A 14,665-nucleotide genomic window follows, 5' to 3' on the forward strand; every position below is an offset into this window, starting at 1 on the left:
AAACAGGGGCTATTTCTCCAGTCTAGATACGCAGCCACTAAATGTTTCCTGCCTTCACTTTTCTATTCTTGGTAATGCTTTTGTTCCTTTAGATGAGCTTCGGCATCATAATTTTTCAGTTTTACCGAAGAGTTATTATAGAGAACAGACATGGTTTCTGAACTATGGGAATCTCTACAGACAGTGGGGACACTACAGGGAACATTTGGGGTATCAAAAGAGCCCTTGGTGTTGCTCCTGAAGGAACAGGGGACACCTTTACGATCCAGCAGTAGGCCAGAGATGGGCAAGGACCAGTAGTTATTTTTATCTGAAACAACATCTCTTGTGTATTCTACTTCCTGTGTCTCACTGTAAAAATCACATTACTGATAATCATTTAGAAGCTTTTTCTTTTCAAAGAAAATAGGTGGCAAACTATGTTATTTGCTGCTACAGAATAACATCTAATAAAATGACAAAGCACAAGGACATTGCTCAAGATATCACACAATAACCAAGAGCAGAGCAGGGGCTTGAAACAGAAACCTACAAATAACAACCCTTTTCCCTTTGCCACTGTGTACTGCCACTGGTTACATATTGATTGCATGCTTTCCATTTTTATTTGTAATGAAAAGGAGAACTAAACAGCCAGTACAGAAAAAAAGAAAATACTCCTCTACACAAAAGTGTTGAAAGAGTGAGCCAGCAAGCCACAATTTCACAAGATGTAGTCATGCTGCCTCAGTTCCTCTTTCTCATTACATGTAGAGGAGCTTTTGACATAGAAACCACAACAGGGTAAGCATTGCAGGAATGAAAAGCACTTACACATTATCACTACCAATGCAGTAGTTTACCAATGCAGTAAAAACACACAAGCATATCCAAGACCCCAGGCACAAATAATCACATACAGCAACTCACACTGCAGGAAACCATCCTGCATTGTTTCTAAACATAAAACCTAATAAGAGCCAATAACACAGAACATACTCACAGGAGCATGTGATAAGACACACACTGAAAAAGAGAATTGCAAATCACATATTCAATGAACTACCAGGAACAAAGCAAACAGATATGCAGTAGCAGTTACAAGTACTGACACACTGTAACCTAAATTAAGATTATTCACCTATGTATTAAGGATAATACTCTGTGTTAAACTAGATTTGACATTGACACACCTTTTAAGTCTATTAAGTACTAGTCATTCTAGCAGATAGTAATTTAGGTTTCCAATTTATAGTTCTATGGAATTAGGTCTTGATAGAAAGAACTAATATCCTAAGCTGTATTCTTAGATAAGACAAAAACACAAACACTTATATATACTCACCTACTTACAAACACCCCCAACACTGCCTGGATACTACAAGTGACCCACGTGCACAAACAATCAGAAAAACAAATTTGCAGAAATGCAGGTCCAGGAACACACAAACTATATTAAAAACAGTTTGGGGAAACAATACCAACAAGCCACAGTAGAAGTCACAGTTTAACTTGTTCACAGCAGAGCATAGCTAGAGGTGACTGTTTAACTAGTTAACAGCAGATCAGACAGTTTTCTAAAACAAGAAGTCTGGCTTTCATTCCAGGTCTCATAGAGGAACTGCTTTCAATGCAATTACCTTGAACATAACCTTAATAAAGCACAAAGATTCCCCTCAAGGTTGAAAATATAAAGACAGAAGAGAGAGACAGAGTAAGGAGGCTGGAATGGGGGTCTGGGGGAGAGGGGGGGTATCTCATTGCCTGAGAGCAGACAGCTGAAATCTGCACAATCAGACACACTGCCCCCTTTCCCTCCCCCACACTCAGTCTCTCCCACCTTTAAGCCTTGACAGAAGAGAGAAAAAGAGAGCAAAGAAAAAAAGCAAAGGATCCCCATAGGTTTTACTTACGTTGCTCAAGTCGACTCAGAACAGCCAGAGGTGCGAGGACTTGGGGTGTGTGTGGGGGGGAGGGGGGTACATACACACACACTCATGCAGACACACACAGCCGGGGAGAGGTGAATGGGAGCGCAAGATTCTGAGCAGCAGTGACAGGTTTGTGCGGAGCAGGAAACTCGCCAGTAATCTGGTTTAGCTTTCAGTCAGCACGGCAGTCATAGACATACACACACGCGCTCTCTCTCACACACACACACGCTCAGCTCGCTGACTCCCTTCCCCCACTCTCTGTCTCTCGTTGTCGTTCTATTTCCCCCTCAGACTCTCTGTTATTTTTCTCTTCCTCTTCCTCTCTCATTCTTACTCTTATCCCTCCCTTCCCTCTCTCTCTTTTCACTCTCCCAGTCTCCCTGTCCCTATAACCCCCCCCTCTCTCTCTCTTCCTCTCTCTCCCTCGCTGTCTCCTCCTCTGTAGTGGTAGCTGCTGCTGCAGACAGAGAGAGGCCATTATCTAAGCTCCACGGTGCACGTACATTACTGTGCATGGCGGATTGCAGTGAGTTAAAGGGCTGAGGGCTGGGGGATGGAGGACAAGGGCAGCTGTACCAACACTGGTACCTGCAGCAAGAAAGGCAGTATCAAACCATGGTGGTATTTTTTTATTTAATGTGATTCCTTGATATACTTTATCATGGCAGTAAAGCAGCAGCACCTGGGTAAATGTGCTCACACTGTTATTGCTACAGCTGCTAAAGGCTGAACAGACAACAATATTAACGTAAAAAAAAGCTTAGATGTGGTCGCTATCATTTTTTTTCTCATTTCATTTTTGCATTCCTTTATCTCGATTGCCTAAGTTGGTATGATTCTCTCTCCTTATTAATATCTATGAATGCCCTCCTTTTTATGTTTTGTGTAAATTTAAATGTTTCCATGCTCGAGAAAGGAAAGGAGAATGTGAGGTTTGTGTGTGAGAGAGGAATAATGCAGACGGTGCACCCGGCTTTTAGCTGAGTTTCACAATTTCAGAATTTACCGCAAGAAAAGAGAAAGAAAGACACAGACACACATGACTGCAGAGAAGTGGAGCCCCTGTGTACTGGAGAATGAGGCATACAAAGGGAAAAGTCAATGCACTGATCGGCCGTCTGGCTCAAATCTCTTACTCCTGCACTAGAGACCGTGTCTGAGATTGAAAACACCAACATGGTGAAGGATAAAGGTCTTCACTTCCCAGGCTTCTGTTTTTACTCCACGAACCAAGCGCAAGAAAAATACACCAAGAAAGAATGAACAAGCGACACTTGAGGCTTCTGAGCAAACTGTGGAGGACAGAAAAGAGGCTTAGACCACGGCGATGAGAAATGACTGTTATGTGCTGACTGAAGACAAGAAAGCAGGGCCAAGGAAATAGTGAGAATGGATGAAAGCGAGGGATACGGAAAAGGGGGAAACACCACGGACCTACAGGTTTTCAGAGGATGCCTGAGGTTTTGTTTGAACAGAAATTGTTCAGTTGTACAAGAACACTATAAACCCACACAGCACGACCAAGATTTACAGGATGGTCTTGTTTTTGTGAAACGGCCCAGATGAAATAAACAAATCCTTTTTCCCTTCTCATCTCTTACCCACCTCTCTTTTTCTCCCCTCCTTCGCTCACCGTATCCCCACATCTCTGAGAAAAATGCTCCCCTCATCGGTCTTCAACCGCCTTATGGCTCTCATCTAATGTCCTTTCTCTTTCCAATTTTAACACCCCCTCTCATTCTGTTTCTCCCCGCCGGTCTCCTTCTCCCTTTCCCCGGTTCTTGTTCTCCATCCGCCGCTCGAGTCTCTCGATCTTGTTTTCATTTTTTAAGCATTATTAACATTGGTGAGGATTTTTTGTAAAAAAAATATGCTCAGCAAAGCTGGTCTTTATCGCCTTGTTCTTCGGATCATTATTGTTATATATAATTTTTTCTTTTACTCTGCCTTCAGTGGTTTTGTTGACTGGAGGAAGCGGATTTAAAAGTCTCTCTATTGCTTCCCCTCTCCCTCTCTCTCTTTGGTTGCAGTGATGTAATTTTGCACGCTGTCATAGTCACGGGCTTGCCAGGGAATCTACTCTGCATAGCTCCTCTGGGCCGAGCCCCCCCAGCCCTGCCAATGAGACAGCCAGGGCTCAGGGCTTAATCACAGACACAGTACCGTGCAGCCAAAACACAAACCCAGCACAGCGCCAACCAGGGAGGGAATGAGCACGAGCTCTTGCGTCACTCGGACGATGTAGCTCAAGCCGAGAGAAAGAGAGAGACGCAACACAGTTACCACACCACTCCATTCTACTTCATCACCCACCCATACACATACCTCTTTTTGTGGGCTGTATCACATGACACTGTGCGTAGGTGCCCACCTCCCCCCAACACACGCAAGGCCTTCTTTTCGTGACACAGCATTTCGGCTTGCATTTTAACTTAACCTCTTGTTCACCGACAGAATCCCCTGCTATACAACCGCTCACGGGAATGGGAGTCCATCAGAACATGTGGAAAACGAAATCCATTTTAAAAAAAAATGAAAGACGGCAGAGCTGGTAGCTGGCGAATCTGTGTCACACTATGCCAGTTGTGTGTTGTGTAGTCACTCCTGGACATGCAGTCTGTTTCTCTTTACAAACGGGGAGGCACGAGGCTTGCTGTACCGCAGATATGCACACAGCACTGTAGCACTCATGGTGCTACAGTGTAGTGCGTCACACCCTTAAGGTCTTTAGCAACCAGACCACGATTCGGAGCTCTGTGAAGATGAGATGGGAGACCCTGGAGTTCCGGAAGCTTGTGTCTCTACACCGCCTGTCTGATGTTCTCTCCTGCCGAATACTGCACTTCCCACAGTAGACAGGCTGAGTAAGTAAGCTAACACAGCCAGCGCACCACGCTACACAGGAAGAACAACTTCCCAGCTAGGGAACAGTAAATGGAAAAACAAAAGTATACAAAGATGTCGTACCAGACACAGCCAGGCACAGTATGCCCCTGGTACAGACACAGGACACACAAACTACTTGGCAAAGCACAGAAAAGTGCTGTGTGAAGCACAAGTCAGCATGGTACAGGGAGGAATGTTGAAGAAGTATATGTTAAAACAAACACAGTTAGTGTATGGAAAAATTAAAGACAAAACACATGAGCCAAGGATAATTAATTCTATTATAATTATTCCTTCTTATACCTTCTCATACAGCAGACAGTAGCAGGGGATTGTCCTGGATTCCATACACATTTATAAGACAGTGTCCTTGTTTGGCTTTGTTCTCTTTACTTTTCTTTTATGCTTGTAAATGGACTCACATTAGAAGGAAATTAGAAGGAGCATCAGAAGGAAATGTTCATACACTTCTATTTTTAATGGGCAATTTTATTCTGTTTTTTTCTCTGTATTTTATTACTCAGTAATGGCAGGCAGATAAGCTAAGGATCTACCTAAATTCAGAAACCAGTAAAAGCCTTTCAAACATTCCTGATGAAAACACGGTGAACTGTGGGAGTGGTGTTTGTATCATCATTAATCTGAATGTCACACAGCAGACACACACATACACATGTAAACCCACAAACTGTTGGAGACTCACCTAGAAATGACAGTGCAGTCATAAACAGACTTACTTAACAGGTTTTTTTCATGGTGTAGGAGGTAGTGTCAACACCACACCTTTACCCTCACAGGCCGGCTCAATACAAGAAGGACTGGTTTTTAAAAGGCAGAGATGAGATAAAGCACTTAGACAGTAAACACTCCCACATGCCCAGACCTTTGAACATGCTGCTCTGCTTTATTAAACCACTCCAAGGACACATTTACCAACAACATCAATCACACAGTAATGATTTAATACTGAGATCCTCAAAACCCACACCCTCATCTGCAAAAACAAAAGAGTGCAGTAGGCAGAACAGTGGCCAATCTGAATTTCCCTCTACTCAAACACTCAACCTAGCACTGTGAGTGGAATCACCTTAATTTCTGCATTCATTTATTGATTAAAGTGGAAAAACATCTTCACAGGGAATAAATACCAGAAGGACATCTCTAAAGCAGTGAAAGATTCTGTAAAATCAGCTAACTGTTGTTATCAGTAGTTGCAAGAAATGTGCAATCAATTCTGCATTCCACTAGGGGGTGTGCAAATGTTTGTCCACAGCTGCAACACAGGTAGGTTCTTTTCATAAGATATACACAGAGGAAGACTTTGTCAAACTCAATGCACCAGGCCACTCTATACTGCACTCCCGTTTACAGTACATCAAGTGTGAGACCACCCCACACTGCCCAGTAATGGAGAAGACATCAGGTGCCAATTTATCCACTTGCCAGGTGAAACTCTCACAACAGTATTGACACAGTGGTGAGATTAAGATTAGATCAGATTAAGGTCAACAAAAGAGACTGGGGTCCTATACACACCACAGTGCCCTGGCCCCTACTGAGGTCTGTTCTTCATACATTCACTCCGTTTTCAAACGATTCAAAACCATCTTTAAACCCTCCTTTGGAGTAGCTGGTTATCCAGATCATCTCTTTAAGATGTTTTGTGAGATCACATCATCAAGCTTGATGATTTTCTATTTCAAAATGTAGTAAGGTACCTGACCTCATTGCTTTCAATGGCACACAAAAGATAGGTCATTGCTTACAGTGACATCACCAGATGTGTCAGATAGTCAACTCTTGACACAGACAGCTTTATGTCCAGTCTGATTCATTATCCAATCTTACGTAATAATTAAGATAGAATTGGGGTGGACACATTACATGCCCATCCTTGTGGAAATTTAACCACAACATTGAATCACAGTGGTGTTGTGCAAAAGCCCTCCCGCCTGGCTGGCATTGTAAACTGTTGCTAGAAGCTCCATTCTTTCCAAACAATGAGAAACAAGAGGGCTGACACAACACAGGGAGACGTGATGGTGAAGTCCAATATGAGAAAGGTGAAACAGTATGTCAACCCATCACCCACAGTCTGCATCAGGTCAACTTTGCACCTCTGATGGTACCCAGTATTTTACTATTATAATGACCAGATAAACATCTCAATTTCTTAAATTGTGTATACCACCTTGCACCCCTTTCTTGCCGAGATAGGCTTCATCTCCTCTGTGACCCTGAATTGAATAAAGCTGACAGAAAATGGATGGATGGATGATAAATAATAGTAAGATAGCATCATTTTAATAATCCTGACAATACTAACAGGAAGGAGGAGGAATGGAAAGCTCATGGCAGATGTGTGATATTTACAATCATGTAAATACAATATTTACAAGATAGGTTTATTCTACAGGCTGGCAATGAAATAGTGACCTGGTGCCTTCTTTTGAATTCATAACATTATTTTAAAACTAACTCATATTCTCACCCCACCAAAACCACTTTCAGTGGCCGAAAACACAAACACCAACAGACTGACACTCACACTTGCACAGACCCACTCTCGCAAGCTTGCTCTGAGTCAGAGGTACAGCGGCTGGATAGAGAGGTGGCTTATAGCTTGGCGTTCCAGTTCTGACTACATCTCCATCGGCTGGTCTCAGAGCCAGCTGGTGTTTTTTTTTCCTCTGATGAAAAGCAGCCCGACGAGTGGTCTGTGACAGAATGCCTGGTGAACCCCTGGAGACACATGGTGTGAGAGTGAACACACCCACACCCAAAGTGAGCGAGAAATCCCACCATGAAAGGACAAGAAACACACAAACACAACCACTCACTCGGAAACACCATTGCAACTTAACCACTTCATTCCATCCGTGTTTGCTTAATTTTCCTTTCTGTCACAAGTCTCCCCAACCTTCAAGTCTGTGGAGATTATAAGGGAATTTCTGTGTGTGTCAGTGTTATAAAGGTTGAAATAAACTAGTATTTTATTAATTTACAAGGCTTTTAAACAAGGTCTCAGTCATTCAAGGCATATTGACAAGCTAATGTATTACAACATTTAACCCTGGCTGTAACTGTCATCAGTAACTGGAGATCATGGTGAACTAAACAACTTTACAGATAATACACTACACTTTTCAGGCAGAGGGCTGAAACAGTGTGAGAAATTAAAGACCATACCAGAAGAACATAAACAGTATTCAAATACTGATATGACTGTGTTTTCTGAGTCTCTTTCAAGTCTTGCTTCTATTGTATAATTTTACAACTTTATCACAGCACTATTACTGAAAAACATACACGTTACTATACCTGGTACTTCAACAATAGCAATGCAAGACACAATGGTCTTCTATGCAAACATTTAAATCACTGTTTTAAAACACATGTGATTAATTCACAATATTACAGTTTTGATTCTACCAAAACTCACAAATATATTGCCTTTATAAATCCACATTTATGAAATATAATATAAAGATATACAAATGTAACCCATGGGTCTTTTAAATTTGAGCTTTAAAATGAGTCAGAAGATAGAAAATTGCTGAACATTGACCTTAAAGAGCCCTGTCTTGGGAGGGCAGCACACATGCACATATACTGTACATATAAAATTCAATTGCCTTAAAAAACAGAATATGAATCTAACAGGAACACACACTAAAGGTACTGTATTTTCACTCTTTGAAAGCTTTACAGCTTTTTGTGTATTTTCAAGCAACTTGTGATCTGTGTTGTGAAAATGTAAGAGGATCTAAAAATAACTACTTTCATCAGAGACCAAAGGAAATACAAATGCTGAACAGAAATCATTAAATATATTAAATAGGCAGATATCTAAAAATATTAATCAATATACTGTAGGTATAAAAAGAACTGAAATTATTAGAAGGAAAAGTTAGTGAAAAGAATTAAAGGGAACAAATTCTAACAGCTTACCCATAGAAAAGATAGCATCCTCAAATCACTCCGAATCACTCAGAGTCCTGTCATTAAATGCTTGTATTGATAACTTCAAAAGCTCAGTGCGTTTCTGGCACAGAAAACTCATAAAACAAACTCTTCACAGTCTGCATAAATGATGAGATCACTCAATTCCAGGAACAACTACAATCCCTCTTCCTTAGACACTCCACATGTGAAACAAGGCACCATGAGTCCAGAATCTCACAGTAATTCTGTCCATTCCATAACATGAGCCCAGGAGCAGAAAGCGACTGGATAAAAGTGAGTACAATTGAACAGCTCTCTTGTCCTCTGTTCCCAGGTCCTTTACTTCATCATTAACTGAGGCAGCGTTCTCTCATCGCCGACAGAGAAACAGAGATTGAAAAAACGCAACCGTATACTCATTACAGTAAAACAAACTCACACACATCTTACAGACACACACACACTTGCTCATAAGTTGGGGGGTGGCAACAAGGGGCTCCACCAGAGAAGTGATGACCGATACTAACACAGTCCCAACCATGTGCTCAGCTCTTGATATCGGTGACTCATCACACCCACAAAGCAGAGTGAACAAAGCATGCAAAGCAAATGTGCGCATATTATTATTAACACACATTATAATATGTGTACTGTCTAAAAACTCTCCTATCAATTACAGGACCTTCTGGATTTTGAAACAGAAGGACCTATACACTTAAGATCAGGACAGAACATGCTTCTGAAAGGAAGTATTTTGTTAAAGTACTTGTTAATCAAGGAGTGTGTAACATACCATCACCTGACCTGCAAAGACCTTACTTGTCAATCTGAGAGTCTCCTACTCGCATGCCAGCCTAACTATCAGATGGCAAGGTGAGGCCACAACCCCACGTTTTGTGAAGCTCAAAACAGATGATGAAACCTTCTTGTATGCACTTACCCTTTACCCTTTAACTTAATGTTAACCTGCAGGCTTTTTCACACTGATTTTACTGCCCAATTGTCATGCCTCTTAACACAACAAAGATTTTAGATATAAAAAATCCAGTTTAGTATTCCAATATGATATTTAATGACAAAACTTACACAAAGAGAATTCAGTTCCGCCCTTTTGGGTCAATTAAACAAACTGATAGTGTTGAAGCTCCGCATCTTGAAGGAGCAAAAGTATAGGGTCAATTGGCTGACAGATCTTTCTTGCTGGCCATGTGTTTGTTGTTGGGTAATTAGATTCATTAAAAGACTCATTGCAGCAAAGTTCCTATCAATCTGTGTCACTTTGATTTCAGTGTTTGGCGTCTGCAGTAGAAAGTCAAAATGAAAATTAAGTAACATTTTATTAAGGAAAAGCAGGCAGTTTTAAAGCTGAGAGAAAAAATCAAATCAGAATGAAAGCACAAAAATTGGGCATACCAAAATCAGCAATTTGTTTAAATAAAGAGAAGAATAAAGATTGGTATAATCTACCAATCAGCCAAAACTTGTTTGAACAAGAAAAACATCTGTAGTTGAAGACATAAACAAATGTCAGAGCTGGCCAGGAAAACAATTTTCGATAAAATTGCCAACTACCTCCAGAGTAAGAGGTGAGAGTTTCAAAATCCTCAGTTCACAGAAGACTGAGAAAACAGAACTACAAGGGCTACACTGCAAGATGTTCAACTCTCATTAGTACCAAGACAGGGAGAAAAAATATATTTTGCTCACAACTACAATGATGTGGAGAGATGTAGAATAAAGTTTTATGGACAGTTTTATGAGCTCAAGATAAAGCTTTACTGAAGAGCCAGAAATGTTAAAATGTTGAGAAAAAAATATATGCAAAGGTTGTGCTCAAAAGGTCACAACCTCATCTGTGAAACATGGTGGAGGTAATGTCATGACTTGGTCCGCCTGTGAACCCGGCTCACTTATGTTTAAGTCACTTATGGAGTGACTTAAGATGACAGCATGAAAAAAGATGACAGAATGATTTCTGAGGTTTACAGAAATGTTTTACCTCCTCACTTAGGAGAATATGCTTCAATACTTTTTGTTAGTGTTTCACCACATAGCACATAAATGACCAAAAACATACAGCCAATGCAAACAAGGAGTTCATCGGGAGAAAAAAATGGAAAATCTTAGACTGCCCAAGTTGATCTCCAGATTTAAATTCAAGAGAGATTGCCTTTTACAAGCTGGAGGAAAACTGAAGTCAGAACACCCAAAGAACAGGCCAGAACTGTGACTGCTGCAAAGACTTGTCATGTCAATTTATTACATTTTGACACTGTTTGGTGAACTCAATGGGTTGTATCCTTCTCGCATTTATTTTCTCAATACAACAAAGAATTTACCTTTAGTTAATGGGAATATCTCTCAGTACATCTAGCCCTTTGAAATCACAATACAATTTTGTTATTATATGTCTTGTGTTAACCGTCGCATTTGCTTTGGGAACAACTCTGTTTTCACTCATACTACTACAGTACCACTAAACTGAAGAGAAGGAGACAGAAAAGGAGAGAGAGTGAGAGGAAGGAGGAGAGTTGTAGAAATGAAGAGAGAGGGGGGACTCCCCTAGTGCTGTTTACAGGAAAACGATAAGTGGTTCTTAGTGGTGAGGCATGACTATCTCTTGGAAAATGTTGCAGTTTAAAACAATGATTACTCACACCCTAAATCTGCTGTGCACTTGGTCCTGTGAGCTTGTTCTAAATGCTCTGGTCACTGTTTTTTTGAAACAACTCTATATGGACTGTCACAATTACCAGTTCTTCACCTTCCTCATATACAGTTTGGAGGACCTGTTTAATATCAGGTTATTGAACTCATGTCACCTCATGTCATTGTGCTGGGCGACTCCTACCAGTCAGTTGTGGTGTGTCTAAAATAAACAACTTGGTGAATTTCATCCTTAGCCAAAGCATAGAAAAAGGGGAGGTCAGTCATGGTCTTGAAGAAGATTATATAGCTTAGCTTAAAACCTCATGTGATCTACTCCCATTCAATTGAACAAGATTCCTTTCTAAATTGATCCAAAACCTGCACTAAAAACTGATGGTTAAGAAAGACCTATAAAATGATAAAAAATATAAAAACTGCTTGACTGCAAGGCACAAATATTATGACTTTGCTGTACCAATACTTTTGGAGGGCACTATTCACTAATGTGAATGGTGAAAAATAGCTCAGAACCACTCTCTTCATGCAGTCTCTCACTAGACAAAAAAACACATTTCCATTAATGTGCCATTAGATCGTTCTAATCCTTGATGTGTCCACTTTATGCAGATTATCATTTCTCTGTAGCTTTTTTCAACCTTGGTTTTCAAAAGAAGAATGCTTGAAAAACAGACAATTATATTTTTTTTCTTAAATTGTCCACCTACTCTTGTTTTCATTCCAGTTGAGTTCTCACAAATTTTAATTAACCCTTAATTTTAAGATGTTCATTTAAACAATCAAACCAGTTTAATACATTTCATCTCTTTATTTTCTAACCCCTTTATCCAATTATTTGGCATGGAGGAGCCAAAGCCTATCCCAGCAAGCAACTGGCACAAGGCAGGATACACCCTGGATAGGATGCCAGAATATCTGAGGGCACACACAGAAATAAACACACACATACTCATATCAGGACCAATTTTCCCCAAAGGGCAATAAACCTACAAGTATATCTGTGGGCCGTGGAGGAAACTGGAATACCTGGAGGAAACCCACATCAACACAGGGAGAACATACAGAAAACACCCCAGGAATTGAACGTACAGCCTCAGCGCTGTGAGGCAGCAATACTAAACACTCTACCACCATGCCTCCCTTCAGCTCAGCTCTACAGTACTATTAAAATGCTGTGATCAATAGATTAAAATATTCATTAAGGTCACTGTGACCTACTATGAAAACCAGAGGTCACTAGGGTCCCAAGCATCAATACTAGAGAGACTTGAATTAAACTGTCATTTTGGCTGAACAAACAGTCAGGTACGTTCACACGTACTGGATTTGATCTATGCTTGTATATCAGCCTCTTTTGTTTGGGTAGTGATCTTAGTCACGATTCGGTTTCTTGTAAGTGCCACAAAAGTCGTTGTTAGTGACAGAAGTGTATGGTATAGTACTCCGAACTGATTCCTGTATCTGGAGTTTGCTTCATGCAAATTGCTTTTGCGAAACACTACCGACACCCACCGCTTCAAAAGACACCATGTTACTGTCTCCACCCAAAGCCTAATCTTTTGTTGCATTGATTTTGACAGTGCTTTCTGTATTACTGTACTACGATTCCATACCTATTATTGCATTGTTAAAAGTCTCCTTGAACACCTGGCATCTCCCTGAAGTACACATTAATTTAATTTATTGAATTCTGTAAAACAAAACTACCAACACTGTGTATCATAAACCAACACTTAAAAACAGAAGCTAAAAAAACCCAACAAACATCAGGAAACTGCAAATTGAGAACAGTTTGCTAAATTTGCCATTACAGCTTCCTGCCACATGTAAAGATCTTTTTTTTTGAGACACCTTGGTTACCCTGCAGACCCCTTCAATCAGATCATCGCTTTCCTCTTCTGTGTTTCTAGTCACACACTCGCCCACCCCCCTGTTCTCCATGTCTGGGTTGATGTGATCAAAGACTTGCCCTCCTGTTATCTGTCATATGTGCGCTTTGTCACATACACACAATCACAAAATCTGATGCCTTTCTCAAAACCTCAGTTCTGTTGCCTTCTTTATTACTAGTTTTACAACAGTTATTTTAATAGATTTCTTTTTAGTCATACTCCCATTTTACCTCACTTCTTTTGTATTTTGCTTTTATTGCTTCACTTTGATGTGCAGAATCACTGGGGGTGTGTTACAATAGTGTTTTATATTTTTTATAAATATAATTTATTTTTGTACATTGGTCTATTGAAGTTTCATAGTACGTGTGTTGACAACATTGTTACCACCTTGCTACCTGATTTCATCAGATCAGAAGCTAAGCAAAGCTGGGACTGGCCAGTACTGGGATGGAAGATGTCCAAGGAAAACCTCTAAGGAAGCTGATTTTGTACATAATAATAATAATTGCTTACACTTATATAGCGCTTTTTCTGGACACTCCACTCAAAGCGCTTTACAGGTAATGGGGACTCCCCTCCACCACCACCAATGTTTAGCATCCACCTGGATGATGCGATGGCAGCCATAGTGCGCCAGAACGCTCACCACACATCAGCTATCAGTGGGGAGGAGAGCAGAGTAATGAAGCCAATTCATAGAGGGGGATTATTAGGAGGCCATGATTGGTAAGGGCCAATGGGAAATTTGGCCAGAACACCGGGGTTACACCCCTACTCTTTTCGAGAAGCGTCCTGGGATTTTTAATGACCACAGAGAGTCAGGACCTCGGTTTTACATCTCATCCGAAGGACGGCGCCTATTTTTACAGTATAGTGTCCCCGTCACTATACTGGGGCATTAGGACCCACATGAACCAGAGGGTGAGCGCCCCCTGCTGGCCCCACTAACACCTCTTCCAGCAGCAACCTTAGTTTTTCCCAGGAGGTCTCCCATCCAGGTACTGACCAGGGTCACACCTGCTTAGCTTCAGTGGGTTGCCAGTTGTGAGTTGCATGGTGATATGGCTGCTGAAGTTAAATGACATTGGTAGACCTGTAGGTGGTGCTCTTCCCATATGGACTGAATTCTGGATTATCTTAAGTTCCCCTTAGTTCAATTAGGGAAGCAATTTCTCACTTCTGTACCTGATCTTGGTAGTGGGGCTGCTGGTACAGAATGCCTGCTATGTGTCACCCATGTAGACGCTGCCATTCAGTGATGAACAAAGTGGGTCACCTCCTATGTGTAAAGCACTTCTACCATTCACGTTGAGTGCTTTTTTCTACTTTAATCTCATCTAACCAGTGCTGTTGTAGCAA

At 40.9% G+C, this 14,665-nt stretch overlaps 1 protein-coding gene and 1 long non-coding RNA gene across 7 annotated transcripts in view; one reads left to right on the forward strand and one right to left on the reverse strand.

Annotated features, from left to right (window-relative positions):
• tet3 (tet methylcytosine dioxygenase 3) overlaps window positions 1-14,665 on the reverse strand; it is a 77,054-nt gene that overhangs the window by 38,641 nt on the left and 23,748 nt on the right. The window contains exon 1 of one of the 6 annotated variants that reach the window (XM_088624734.1): window positions 3,519-4,800. The exons of 4 other annotated variants lie outside the window; for them this stretch is intronic. The gene's annotated coding sequence lies outside the window, so the exon portion shown is untranslated. Of the gene's footprint in view, window positions 1-1,892; window positions 3,493-3,518; window positions 4,801-14,665 lie in introns of those variants that run through there. One more of the 6 variants, XM_088624733.1, reaches the window with a different exon arrangement.
• Window positions 1-14,665, forward strand: part of LOC148674533 (uncharacterized) — a 38,629-nt gene that overhangs the window by 466 nt on the left and 23,498 nt on the right. The window lies entirely within an intron of this gene.

The sequence above is a fragment of the Lepisosteus platostomus genome, chromosome 3, assembly GCF_059453375.1.
Source record: "Lepisosteus platostomus isolate fLepPlt1 chromosome 3, fLepPlt1.hap1, whole genome shotgun sequence".
Classification (NCBI taxonomy): domain Eukaryota; kingdom Metazoa; phylum Chordata; class Actinopteri; order Semionotiformes; family Lepisosteidae; genus Lepisosteus; species Lepisosteus platostomus.